Source organism: Gossypium hirsutum, chromosome A08 (genome assembly GCF_007990345.1).
Source record: "Gossypium hirsutum isolate 1008001.06 chromosome A08, Gossypium_hirsutum_v2.1, whole genome shotgun sequence".
NCBI classification, from domain to species: Eukaryota; Viridiplantae; Streptophyta; class Magnoliopsida; order Malvales; family Malvaceae; genus Gossypium; species Gossypium hirsutum.
The window spans coordinates 86,683,489-86,696,342 of NC_053431.1; the positions used below are offsets into that span (position 1 = coordinate 86,683,489).

Sequence of the window (12,854 nt, forward strand, 5' to 3'; positions counted from 1 at the left end):
TAAAAGCTTTTGGAGCGTTGCATAGACCAAATGGCGTTCTTTTAAAGGCATAAGTACCAAAAGGGCACGTGAAAGTAGTTTTCTCTTGGTCATCAAAATAGATTGGGATTTGATGGTACCCTTAGTACCCATCAAAAAAACAATAGTAATCTTTACCTACTAATCGACCAAGCTTTGATTAATAAAGGGCAATAGGAAATGGTTTTATTTTGTTGCATCATTCAATTTCTGGTAGCCAACACATACTCTCCAATCAATAACTGTTCTTGTCAGGATTAACTCATTTTTATCATTTTCGACTACAGTTAGACCTACCTTCTTTGGAACCTGTGTAGGACTAACCCATTCACTATTAGAAATGGCGTAAACAATATCTACATCTAACCATTGAAGCAATTCCTACTTTACCACCTTTTTTATAACTGGATTAAGTCTACGCTGAGCATCAACTACCAGGCTTTTCCCTTCTTCTAATCAAATCTTATGCTAACAAAATGTAGGATTAATTCATTTAATATCAACAATCGTCCATCCCATCGCTTTTTTATGCATTTTCAAAACCCTCAATAGAGCCTCCTCTTGATTTGCATCTAAGCTTGCAGTAATCACTGGCAGAGTATTTTGTTCTCCTAGATATTCATATTTTAAATGTTTAGGAAACAGCTTCAATTCTAGCTTAGGAGGTTTGATAACAGATGGAACCATTTTTATTGAGTTCGAAATAATTTGTTCCCGCTGCCCTTTATTCTGCCTCCACCAATCAAGTTGAGATACCATGTGATCATTCTCTTGCTCAGCACCAGCTCCTTTTTCTTCTGTTTCATAATCATTTGATCCTTCTGCAATTAACTCCAATTGATTAAATTCTTGTTATTTACTTTCTGCATACTTCGATCCCCCAATTTTCACTTCATCACATTTCTCCCAAATAGATTCATTATTGTTGAATTTCTCCAGTATTTCCATTACTTTTGTCCGAGTTTTTGTCCAAACACTTCCATCAGTCATAATGTCAAATTTTTGTCTATTCTAACTATCTAATCCGTAGTAGAAATGTTGAATCTGAACTGCGAATTTTATACCTCCACCTAGTATTAACCCAAGTATTGTTTTAAATTTCTCCTATACATGTCCCAAAGTTTCAATGGTACTTTGCTTGAAATAAAATAATTGTGTATAAATACCTAGTACCGTCCAAGTAGTTATGGTGTCTAGAGGAAGCACTTCTAACCACATTTTTTCCTTCTTATCCAATGCAAATAGAATTAATAATAATTTGATAGTATCTAGTGGAATGCCTGAGTAAGCAACAGTGCTACATATATGATCAAATTTCTGTAAGAATGCTATGGGATCCTCAGTTTTATGATCAGCAAATCTGACATTATTAGAAATCCATGTTAGTAAAGTAGGATCTAATTCAAAATGTAAACTATGAATGACGGGGCGAGTAATGCTAGACCGTAGCCAATCTATATCAAAAAACATCCCTAAGACCTGCATAATGTTAATAGTTTATTTATTACTTAAATAAATTATATCTATAACCTAAAATTTCATAATTTTCATAATTATTCTTACTGAATTACAAAAATTAAGATTGAGGCAGTGTTTGCAAGTATATGGGTCAAGTTGTAATATAGTTTTGTTACATGATCGCGTGATTCGTAACAAGTAATAAATATTTATAATGAAGATCAAACCTAGACTAACTATTATCACGACGAAAAGGCAAGCGCACCTATCGAACAATAGTATAATAATGGCAAGATCGGGATATCGTACCCAAGGGAACCAAAAGTACTAGTAATAACTATCTTTTTATTATCTACCCTAAGAATAAAAGGGTTTGTTTTAATTAACTAATTATTTAAACTAAGAATGCACAGAGAAAAGAATTGGGGAATTGCTTTTGGAAAAATTGATTGACTTGAGACAATACCTAAGGAAAAATCCACCTAGACTGTACTTGTTATTCTGGCTCCGAATCGGATGATTTATTCATTCAACTTGTTCCATAGAGATCCCTAAGTTATGTTATTATCCCTATTCAATACTAATAACGTCTAAACCCTAGATTGAATAACCGAGACTTTTCTCTAATTAACACTCTATGGTTGCATTAACTCGATCTATGGATCACCTTATTAGGTTTCACCCTAATCCGGTAAAATCTTGTCACCTTATTTCTAGGCGAGCAATCAACTCTGCTTAATTATGGCAAATGTACTCTTAGACAGGGTCTATTCCTCCTCTGAATAAGAGCGTGTCTTGAATCAGTATCCTGGGATATCAAAACAAGAATTAAGAACACATAATTAAGAACAAGTTAAATATTTATCATACGATTCAAAAAATAATAACAAGATTCGTCTTAGGTTTCATTCCCCTTAGGTATTTAGGGGATTTAGTTCAGAACTAAATAAGAAAACATCTCAGAAGAATAAAGAATACAAAACATAAAGAAAACCCAAAACTCCTGAAGGGGAATTGAGGAGCGATCTTTAGTCTTGATGATGAATCTGGCTTCTGAGATGGATCAATCGGTTTCCTTGGGGTAATTCCTTACCCTTCTTCTCCGTCTCCCCTTTTCTCCTCCTCTAGTGCGTATTTATAGGCTTTGGAATGCCTAAAAACCCTCCAAAGTGGCCTTTACCGAATTGGACTTAACTTGGGCTTAGCAGGGACACGCCGGTGTGACACGGCCGTGTGACGTGATTGCCAGGCCTTGTTCGATCCGTTAAATTACACACGGCCATGTGGGTCAATGACCAGGCCGTGTGAATCGTGAAAGCCTTGGTGGACACCGTCGAAAGACACGGCCGTGTGAGCTGCCCGTGTGGCAAGGCTTAGGCCGTGTCATCTTCTCGATTTGGTCCATTTTGTCCCTTTTTGGCTCGTTTTTGGCTCCTTTTGACTCTTGGTGCTCTCTTGAGTATAAAAAATGAAATTAAAGTATTAGGAGCATCAAATTCACCAATTCTAATGAGAAATCATCTATAAAATGCATTAAACATGGGGTAAAAATATATATAATTTATGGTTTATCAAATACCCCCACACTTAAGCATTTACTTGTCCTCAAGCAAAATTCTCAACTCATAATCAGAATAAATCCTTCTCAACTTATAATTTCTATCAATAATATCTCAAATTAATCCATAGGTAATCATACATTGAGAATTTAACTAAAAGAACATAAAAGTTTCAATCATTCCAAGTTGAGCATTTTATCCCGAAAATATAGGTGTCTTCCCTCATCTAAGTAATTACCTTTAATTCAGAATATCACAGAGTTATACATCCTTACTAAAGATTCACTCAAATCATTCGAGGTGTTTTAAGGACAATAAAGGAAGCACTCAATAGTCAATAATGGAAAGTCATTACCATAGGCTTGCATGAAAATCAAATCTCCACCACTTTAATTTTAAGATGATACATCAATCAAAAGGTCTTTAGAGGGTTGTAATGAGGCTTGGTTAGGGGGTGTGGTCACAAGCTGAAAGAAAGGGTTAGAATCGAGATTGAATTGAAATGTTGCCTAACTAGAAAAAGAGTTAATCTTCACTTGCGTACAATAGAGCTTCTCTCAGAATATGAAATTACAGATATGCATACATAGTTGTGTTTTTTTTTTAAGAACAAGTTAAATAATATAGAATAAATATCAAGAACAAAACATAACTAGATAATCCATTCAACTCAAATCTCGACAAAAATAGGGATTAATTTAGGGGATTTCAACAATAATGGGTTAAAGGTTAATATTAAGGGTAATACAAGAATTGGTTTGTTGGGCTCAAGGAGGTTTACTAAGGGTTAATCGTGGAGGTAGGCTTTTCATGGCATGAGTGGGTTAATCCTAAGTGCCTTAATCATTTTCATATATCAAATCAAATGGTGTGGTCTTGACATGCATAATCAAGCAAGTTCTAGAATAACAGTTCAATACTGACGCACTCAAAGCAATAATAAAAGTGAGCATGAAAGGATGAATAGATGCTCAAAAGGCTCAAAAATCTCACAAAAAATTATGGCTTTTTGATGTTTAGACTCGTGAATTCTAATTCAAATTAATACCTAGACTTGGGGAAACAACCTATAATTTAATTTCTTAAAAAAAATCAACTTATCATGCTTGATTCTCTAATGTCTTAAAGTTTAAATAATCAATGCATAAATCCCTATGTTTTAATTCGAGATATATCAATCAAAATCATAAATCAATTAAAATTTATCCTAAATATGATATGCGAGTTTTTCATGAGAACAAGGTGATTATTCAGGGATCTTTTTCTGATAGTGAAATAAATACCCCCTACACTTAAGATGTACATTGCCCTCGATGTACAATGATAGATGTTAGAGAATAAAAATAAGATAGGGAGAGTGATTGGCTTAGAGTTTTGGAGAGTGATTGGCTTGAGACTGGAGGAGGATACTCCGGTAGTCGTAGAGGATCATGAGGCCATAAGTCCTGTGCCAAAGGAATATTATATCTAGTGGTAGCTATGGTCGTGGTCGAGCAAGACATGGCAGTCGTGGAGAACCTTCCCCGGTGGAGTTGTAGTTCCTATGTGATGATGAGCTTAGGAGTTCTATATAACTGTGATAAAATCAGGAACTTTTTAGGAGTTGTTAGGAAGTGTAAGGATTCGAAAAGGAATAACCGAAATAAAGAATAAAAATAAAATTCTAAAATCTAATAAAAATAATAGAAATAGTTTCAATAATAAGTAAAAACAGAAAGTAATAAATAAAGATTTTTAAACATCTTCATCGTTGGATGGTTCGCGAGGCGGGACTAGCGATAAGATGGAAAGATGCTGACAACTTTACCGTAGAGTAGCATTAATGTTGTCAAATTGTTGAAAACACTGAAACTCGAATCGGGTAAGGTGCTCAGAGATGTTAGCATATGAAGCTGCCATATGAACTAGACAAGAGGGTAGTGGTGGCTGAGAATAGGGATCAGGGAGTGGAGAAGGGGAGATTTCAGCTAGGGCTTTGGAAAGGAAGAAGAAAATGAACAATGATTTGCTTATATAGGGGGGCCACATGGCCTAGGGCCACGCCTGTGTACTTATAAGGGTGAGCCTATGTGTTTCGAATTTTGCAATTTTAGGTCGTGATTGGCTATTCTCCCATGCCCATGCATCTTGGGCGCGTGTGGTAAACGGCCATATCGCACAGCCGTGCCTAGCTTTGTTCGCATCTCCCACCCCCGTGTGTTATGGTAGCATGCCCGTGGATTGTTGTACACGGCTGAAGGGCACAGGCGTGTCGCCCGTCCGTGTCGAAGAAACAGAATCGAGCCTTATCCCTGGCACGCCCGTGGGTTTCCATCCCCACGCCCGTGTTTTTCCTATCGAGTACACCCACAGCCATGTCGCACAGCCGTGGGGATTTATCGCACCCTGTGTTTTGGGGAAATCATTTACCCTATTTTCACACAGTCGTATTGCACGGACATGTTTCCCTCCGTGTTGGGCACACGGCTTTAAGCACTATCGTGTTATCGGCAGTGTGATGCTGGGAACCTGTGCTTCAAATACTCTGTTAGTGACCTAAATGTTTAAAACTTGAATTTAAAATAATTTAAAATGGTTAGTACTCGGGTTTCCTCCCGAGAAGCGCTTGTTTATAGTCTAAGCTCGACTGTTACCTTGTTAGTATACTCAGGGTTGTTTGTGGAGTCGTAACTCCTCTCCTTCGACTTTAAAATCCTCACCATTATAAAGTTTGGGACGTTGTCCATTTACTTTAAAAGTACCTTATGATGGGTGACTTACCTCAATCGTGCCATATGGATGAACAAATTGAATTACAAAAGGTCCTGACTATCGTGATTCTAGTTTTTCGGGAAACAATTTGCGTCTTGAGTTGTATAGTAAGACAAGGTCTCCAACTTCAAATTGTTTCCGTTGCTTTAAACGAACATCATGGCACCGCTTTGTTACTTCCTTGTATAGGCGTGATTTTTGTATGCATTGGCTCGCCATTCATCTAGCTCGTTCAGCTGCATCAACCTATTTTTTCCTACAAGTTCGGGATCAAGGTTTAGAAACTTAATAGCCCAAAAAGCTTTATGCTCTAGTTTGAATGGGAGATGACAAATTTTGCCATAAACAAGTCTGTAAGGTGATGACCATATAGGATTCTTAAAAGTGGTTCTGTAAGCCCATAAGGCATCGTCTATTTTTGTTGCCCAGTCTTTTCTGTTTGATTCTACTATTTTTTTAAGGATCCGTTTGAGTTCTCGATTTGCTACTTTAGCTTGTCCATTAGTTTAAGGATGGTATGGGGTGGCCGTTCTATGATGAACTCCGTATTTCTTAAGGGTTTTTTCAAATTGGGTCTTACAAAAATGAGTGCACCTGTCGCTAATAATTGCTCTAGGTGTTCCGAATCTCGAAAAGAGTTTTTTAAGGAAATGTACTACCACTCTAGCATCATTAGTAGGTAAAGCTTGAGCTTCTACACATTTGGACATGTAGTCATCTGCTACTAAAATATATTTATTTCCAAATGAACTGGGGAATGGGCCCATGAAATCGATACCCCACACATCAAATATTTCACAAGAAAGCATAAAGTTTTGAGGCATTTCATCACGTTTAGATATGTTACCTGTCTGTTGGCATTTGTCACATAAAGTAACATACCTGATAGCGCCTTTGAATAACGAAGGCCAATAAAAACCTAATTCAAGTATTTTGTGTACGGTCTTTGTTCCACTATAGTGTCCTCCGATTGGCCCTGAGTGGCAGTGTTCCAATATTTTTTATATTTCTGATCCTGTAACGCATCTTCTAATGACTTGATCTGCACATCTACGAAACAAAAATGGATCGTCCCAAAAGTAGTTTTTTACATCATTAAAGAATCACTTCTTTTGCTGGTGTGTTAACCCTTTTGGGATAATGTTAGCAGCTAAAAAATTCGCGATGTCTGCAAACCAAGGTACCTTGGAGTCAGATATAGTGAAAAATTGTTCTTCAGGGAATGAATCATTTATTTTCACGTTATCTAGTTCTCTGGTATTGGTTTTCTCGAGCCTGGACAAATGATCAGCTGCTAGATTTTCAGCTCCTTTCTTGTCCTGAATTTCCAAGTCAAATTCCTGCGAAAGGAGAATCCATCGGATGAGTCGAGGTTTTGCATCGGTTTTAGTTAAAATATAGGAAGGGCGGAATGGTCAGTGTAAACAACTTTAGACAATATGAGATATGATCGAAATTTATCAAAAGCAAAAACCACAGCTAGCAACTCTTTTTCCGTGGTAGTATAGTTTTCTTGTGCAGCCGTTAAGGTTTTTCTGGCGTAATAGATAGGTTGAAAATGCTTGTCTCTTCGCTATCCCAGTACTGCACCTACTACAAAATCACTCGCATCACACATTAGTTCAAATGGCAAGTTCCAATCAGGTGCAATTATAATTGGAGCATTAATTAATTTATCCTTTAAAGTATTAAATGCTTCTAAACATTCCTGATCGAAGTTAAAAGGTATATCTTTTTCTAGCAATTTAGTTAAAGGCTTAGCTATTTTAGAAAAATACTTAATGAATCTTCTATAAAAACCAACATGTCCAAAATAGCTTCTAATAGCCTTAACTGAACTAGGAGGTGGTAATTTCTCGATTGTTTCTACTTTAGATTTATCCATCTCAATCCATTTACTAGAAATTTTATGCCCTAGTACAATACCTTCTTGAACCATGAAGTGGCATTTCTCCCAGTTAAGCACAAGGTTTGTTTCTTCACATTTTATTAAAACTCGTTTTAAATTTTTATAGCTATCATACAGCGCTGAAAAGCAACAGGGGCATTACATAATCCAAACGGCATTCTACGATAAGCGAACGTACCATATGGGCATGTGAATGTCGTCTTTTCTTGATCTTCAGGAGCTATTGGGATTTGGAAGTAACCAGAGAGTCCGTCTAGGAAGCAATAATACATGTGTCTAGATAATCTTTCTAACATTTGGTCAATGAATGGCAAGGGAAAGTGATCTTTTCTTTTGGCGTCATTTAGTTTCCTGTAGTCTATGCAAACTCTCCATCCTATAACCATTCTTGTTGGGATTAGCTCATTCTTCTCGTTGGTCACAACTGTCATGCCTCCTTTCTTGGGGACAACCTGCACTAGATACCCAAGAACTGTCAGAAATAGGATAAATAATTCCAGCATCTAGAAGTTTAATTACCTCAGCTTTTACAACTTCCTTTATGTTGGGGTTCAGACGTCTTTGAGCTTGCACACATGGTTTGTATTCATCTTCCATTAAAATTTTGTGGGTGCAAAAAGAAGGACTGATTCTTTTAATGTCAGAAATTTTCCATGCTATGGCCTTCTTATGTTCTTTTAATACTTAGATTAATTCCTCTTTCTCCTTGGGTTGCAAATTAGAAGTAATAATAACTGGTAATGTAGAATTATTTCCAAGGAATGCATATTCTAAATGGTTTGGTAATGATTTAAGTTCCAGTTTGGGAGACTCCTCAATCGAGGGTTTTTGCTTAAGTTCATCGTTGATCTTAATACCCTCGTATTCTACTTGTCTTGACGGATGGTTATTAGGTTCCCCACCTATCTCCTCGTCTTGAGTTGGACACGGTTCTGTCCTCTCCTCTTGTACAATTTCCTGAAAAGAGTCTTGAGTAATATGATCAATAGAGTCAATGAAATAACATGAATCATCTTGTTCCCTAGAGAATCTCATAGCATCATAAATTTTAAAGATCATTTCCTCGTCACCTACTCTAAGTACCAATTTACCGTCACCCACGTCAATCACGGCTCTAGCAGTGGCTAGGAATGGGCGCCCTAAAATTAAGGGTACTTCCACATCTTCATCCATGTCAACCACAACAAGATCAACAGGGAATATAAATTTATCTACTTTTATGAGTACGTCCTCTATCCCTGGGATATTTAACAGATCTATCGGCTAATTGAATACTCATCCTAGTGGGTTTAGGTTCCCCAAGACCAAGTTGTTTGAACATTTTATAGGGTATCACATTAATACCAGCGCCTAAATCAGCTAGTGCTTTTTCAATATTCAGATTACCAATTAAGCAAAGGATAGTAAAACTTTCTGGATCTTTTAGTTTGGTTGGGAGCTTATTTTGGAGTATGGCGGAGCACTCCTCGTTGAGTTCTACTGTAGATAAGTCCTCAAACTTCCTTTTATTTGTTAAAAGATCCTTTAAAAATTTTGCTTATGTAGGCATCTGCGAAATAGCTTCAACAAAAGATAAGTTGATATGTAATTGCTTAAAAAGTTCAAGAAACTTACTGAATTGAGCATCAATGCGATCTCTTTTTAATTTTGCTGGATATGGAACCGGTGGTGAATATTCCTCCGGTACTGGTTTGTCACTATTTTTGGGTTTTTCTTCCCTCATTTCGTTTTCCACGGCTTCTTGTGCTAACTTTTTTTCAGATTCCGCTAACACTTTCCCACTCCTTAGTGTAACTGCTTTGACATGCTCTCTGGATTTGGTATTACTAAATAAATTTTCTGGTGGTCTTTCCGAGATTAGTTTAGTCAGCTGGCTTATCTGAGTTTTGAGTCCTTGGATCGATGCTTGTTGATTCTTAAATGTTGTCTCGGTATTTTGGAAATGGGTTTCTAACACCGAGATGAATTTAGAAAGCATCTCTTCAAAGTTTGGTTTCTTCTCCTGTTGATAAGGTGGTTGTTGAAAACCCTGAGGATTTTGTGGCTTTTGATTTCCTTGACCACCCTAGGAGAAATTTGGGTGGTTCCTCCAACCTGCATTATAAGTATTACTGTATGGGTTATTTTGAGATCTAAAGTTATTGTTACCCATATAGTTGACTTGTTCTTCTTCAGTTGTAGGATTAAAGGATTGGTATTCTGTATGCACACCTCCTCCGCTTAAGTCACACCTCATTACTGGATGTACCTGCGTAGAACCAAGAAAACTATCAATCTTTTTATTGAGAAGTTCTACCTGATTAGAGAGCATGGTGACTGAATCGATGTTATAGATGCCAGCTGTTTTCGTTGGCTTTGTCCTCATAACTTGCCACTAATAGTTGTTCAGTAACATCTCCTCTATGAATTCATAGGCATCTTCCGGTGTTTTATTGTTGATGGTTCCGCCAGCAGCTGCGTCAATCATTTGTCTTGTCAAGGGATTCACACCATTGTAGAACATTTGAACTTGCAGCCAAAGCGGTAACCCATGGTGAGGGCACCTTTTCAGTAAGTCCTTGTATCTCTCCCATGCATCGTAAAGTGTTTCTAAATCCATCTACACAAAAGAAGATATATCATTACGTAATTTAGCCGTTTTAGCCGGCAGAAAATATTTTTGTAAAAATTTCTAGGTCATTTGTTCCCAGGTAATGATAGACCCTCATGGTAACAAGTTCAACCACTGTTTAGCTTTGTTTCTCAGTGAAAAGGGAAATAACCAAAGATGAATGGCATCATCAAAAATGCCATTGATTTTGAATGTATCACAAAATTCAAGAAAATTTGCCAAGTGCGTGTTGAGATCCTCATCCTACAAACCATCAAACTGAACAAACTGCTGTATCATCTGAATTGTGTTAGGTTTTAGTTCAAAATTATCCACAGCAATAGCAGGTCTAACTATACTAGACTCAGTTTCTGTTAAAGAAGGTTTAGTATAATCATACATAGTACGTGGAGCAGGATTTTGATTAGCTGCATTTGCAGGAGGCAGCTGATCGCCTGGGTTTTCGACCATATCTTCAGTTGGGGGCTGAGTATCGTCTTCTCTCTCGTTCTCCATGTATCGTAAACTACGCCTTATTTCTCTTTGATTTTTGCGAATTGTACGATCGATTTCTTCGTCAAAGAGTAATGGTCCTGACGGGTTTCTTCTAGTCATAAACTATAAAAACCTGCCCAGAGAGAGAAAAAAATAAATAAATAAATAATAAAATAAAATAAAATTACAAGAAAAATAAATGGCTAAAGTAATAAAAATTTAGTGTTCCTAATATTTCAGTTCCCCGGCAACAGTGCCAAAAACTTGATCGCGTGATTCGTAACAAGTAATAAATATTTATAATGAAGATCAAACCTAGACTAACTATTATCACGACGAAAAGGCAAGCGCACCTATCGAACAATAGTATAGTAATGGCAAGACTGGATATCGTACCCAAGGGAACCAAAAGTACTAGTAATAACTATCTTTTTATTATCTACCCTAAGAATAAAATGGTTTATTTTAATTAACTAATTATTTAAACTAAGAACGCACAGAGAAAATAATTGGGGAATTGCTTTTGGGAAAATCGATTGACTTGAGACAATACCTAAGGAAAAATCCACCTAGACTGTACTTGTTATTCTGGCTCCGAATTGGACGATTTATTCATTCAACTTGTTTCATAGAGATCCCTAAGTTATGTTATTATCCCTATTCAAGACTAATAACGTCTAATCTCTAGATTGAATAACCGAGACTTTTCTCTAATTAGCACTCTAGGGTTGCATTAACTCGATCTATGGATCCCCTTATTAGGTTTCACCCTAATCTGGCAAAATCTTATCACCCTATTTCTAGGCGCGTAATCAACTCTGCTTAATTATGGCAAATGTACTCTTAGACAGGGTCTATTCCTCCTCTGAATAAGAGCGTGTCCTAAATCAGTATCCTGGGATATCAAAGCAAGAATTAAGAACACATAATTAAGAACGAGTTAAATATTTATCATACGATTCAGAAAATAATAACAAGATTTATCTTTGGTTTCATTCCCCTTAGGTATTTAGGGGATTTAGTTCATAACTAAATAAGAAAACATCTCAGAAGAATAAAGAATACAAAACATAAAGAAAACCCACAACTCCTGAAGGGGAATTGAGGAGAGATCTTCAGTCTTGATGATGAATCCGGCTTCTGAGATGGATCAATCGACTTCCTTAGGGTAATTCCTTACCCCTCTTCTTCGTCTCCCCTTTTCTCCTCCTCTAGTGCGTATTTATAGGCTTTGGAATGCCTAGAAACCCTCTAAAGTCTCGGTGAATTGGACTTAACTCGGACTTAGCAGGGACACGGCCGTGTGACACGGCTGTTTGATGTGACGGCCCAATGGCCAGGCCGTGTGAATCGTGAAAGCCTTGGTGGACACCCTCAAAAGACACGGGTGTGTGAGCTACCCGTGTGGCAAGGCTTAGGCCGTGTTATTTCTTGATTTGGTCCGTTTTGTCCCTTTTTTTGGCTCGTTTTTTGCTCCTTTTGACTCTTGGTGCTCTCCTAAGTACAAACATGAAATTAAAGCATTAGGAGCATCGAATTCACCAATTCTAATGAGAAATCATCTATAAAATGCATTAAACATGGGGTAAAAATATGTATAATTTACGTTTATCATTACAACGAAATACTTTGGCAAGTATTCCAAGGATTATACCTAATGGAGCCTTAACACTAGGCTAATTTGAACCTAAGCACAACAAGATCTAATTAGTAGTCGACTTAGATTATATTACGAAACATACGTAAAGGGTTTTTGCAGTTTCTGTACTAATGATAAAAATAATAAGAAAGACAAAATATATTGGGAATTCAAAAAAGTAGAATTGATCAGATCTGATTATGGTAGATTAGCTTGCTTCGGTAATTTGTCTCAACTGTCACTTCAGACTTCTCGCCAATAACTAGTCGATATCCTGGTAGGATCTTTCGATCTTCCACTAAAATAATAAGTCAGCAATGACTACTTATCTTTTGACCTCACAATCTAGACCAGCTTGGGTTTAAGGCATTCACGGATGGGCCATACCAATTTTAGGTTAATTCCCACATTGATAACATCCTAGGGTTGTCAAAC

The 12,854-nt window shown here is 36.9% G+C and overlaps 1 non-coding gene across 1 annotated transcript; it reads left to right on the forward strand.

Annotated features, from left to right (window-relative positions):
* The first annotated feature begins 10,220 nt into the window (after positions 1-10,220).
* Positions 10,221-10,327, forward strand: LOC121205826 (small nucleolar RNA R71). The gene has a single exon (XR_005900899.1). It is a non-coding gene; the product is annotated as a small nucleolar RNA R71 (small nucleolar RNA).
* Positions 10,328-12,854: the final 2,527 nt, after the last annotated feature.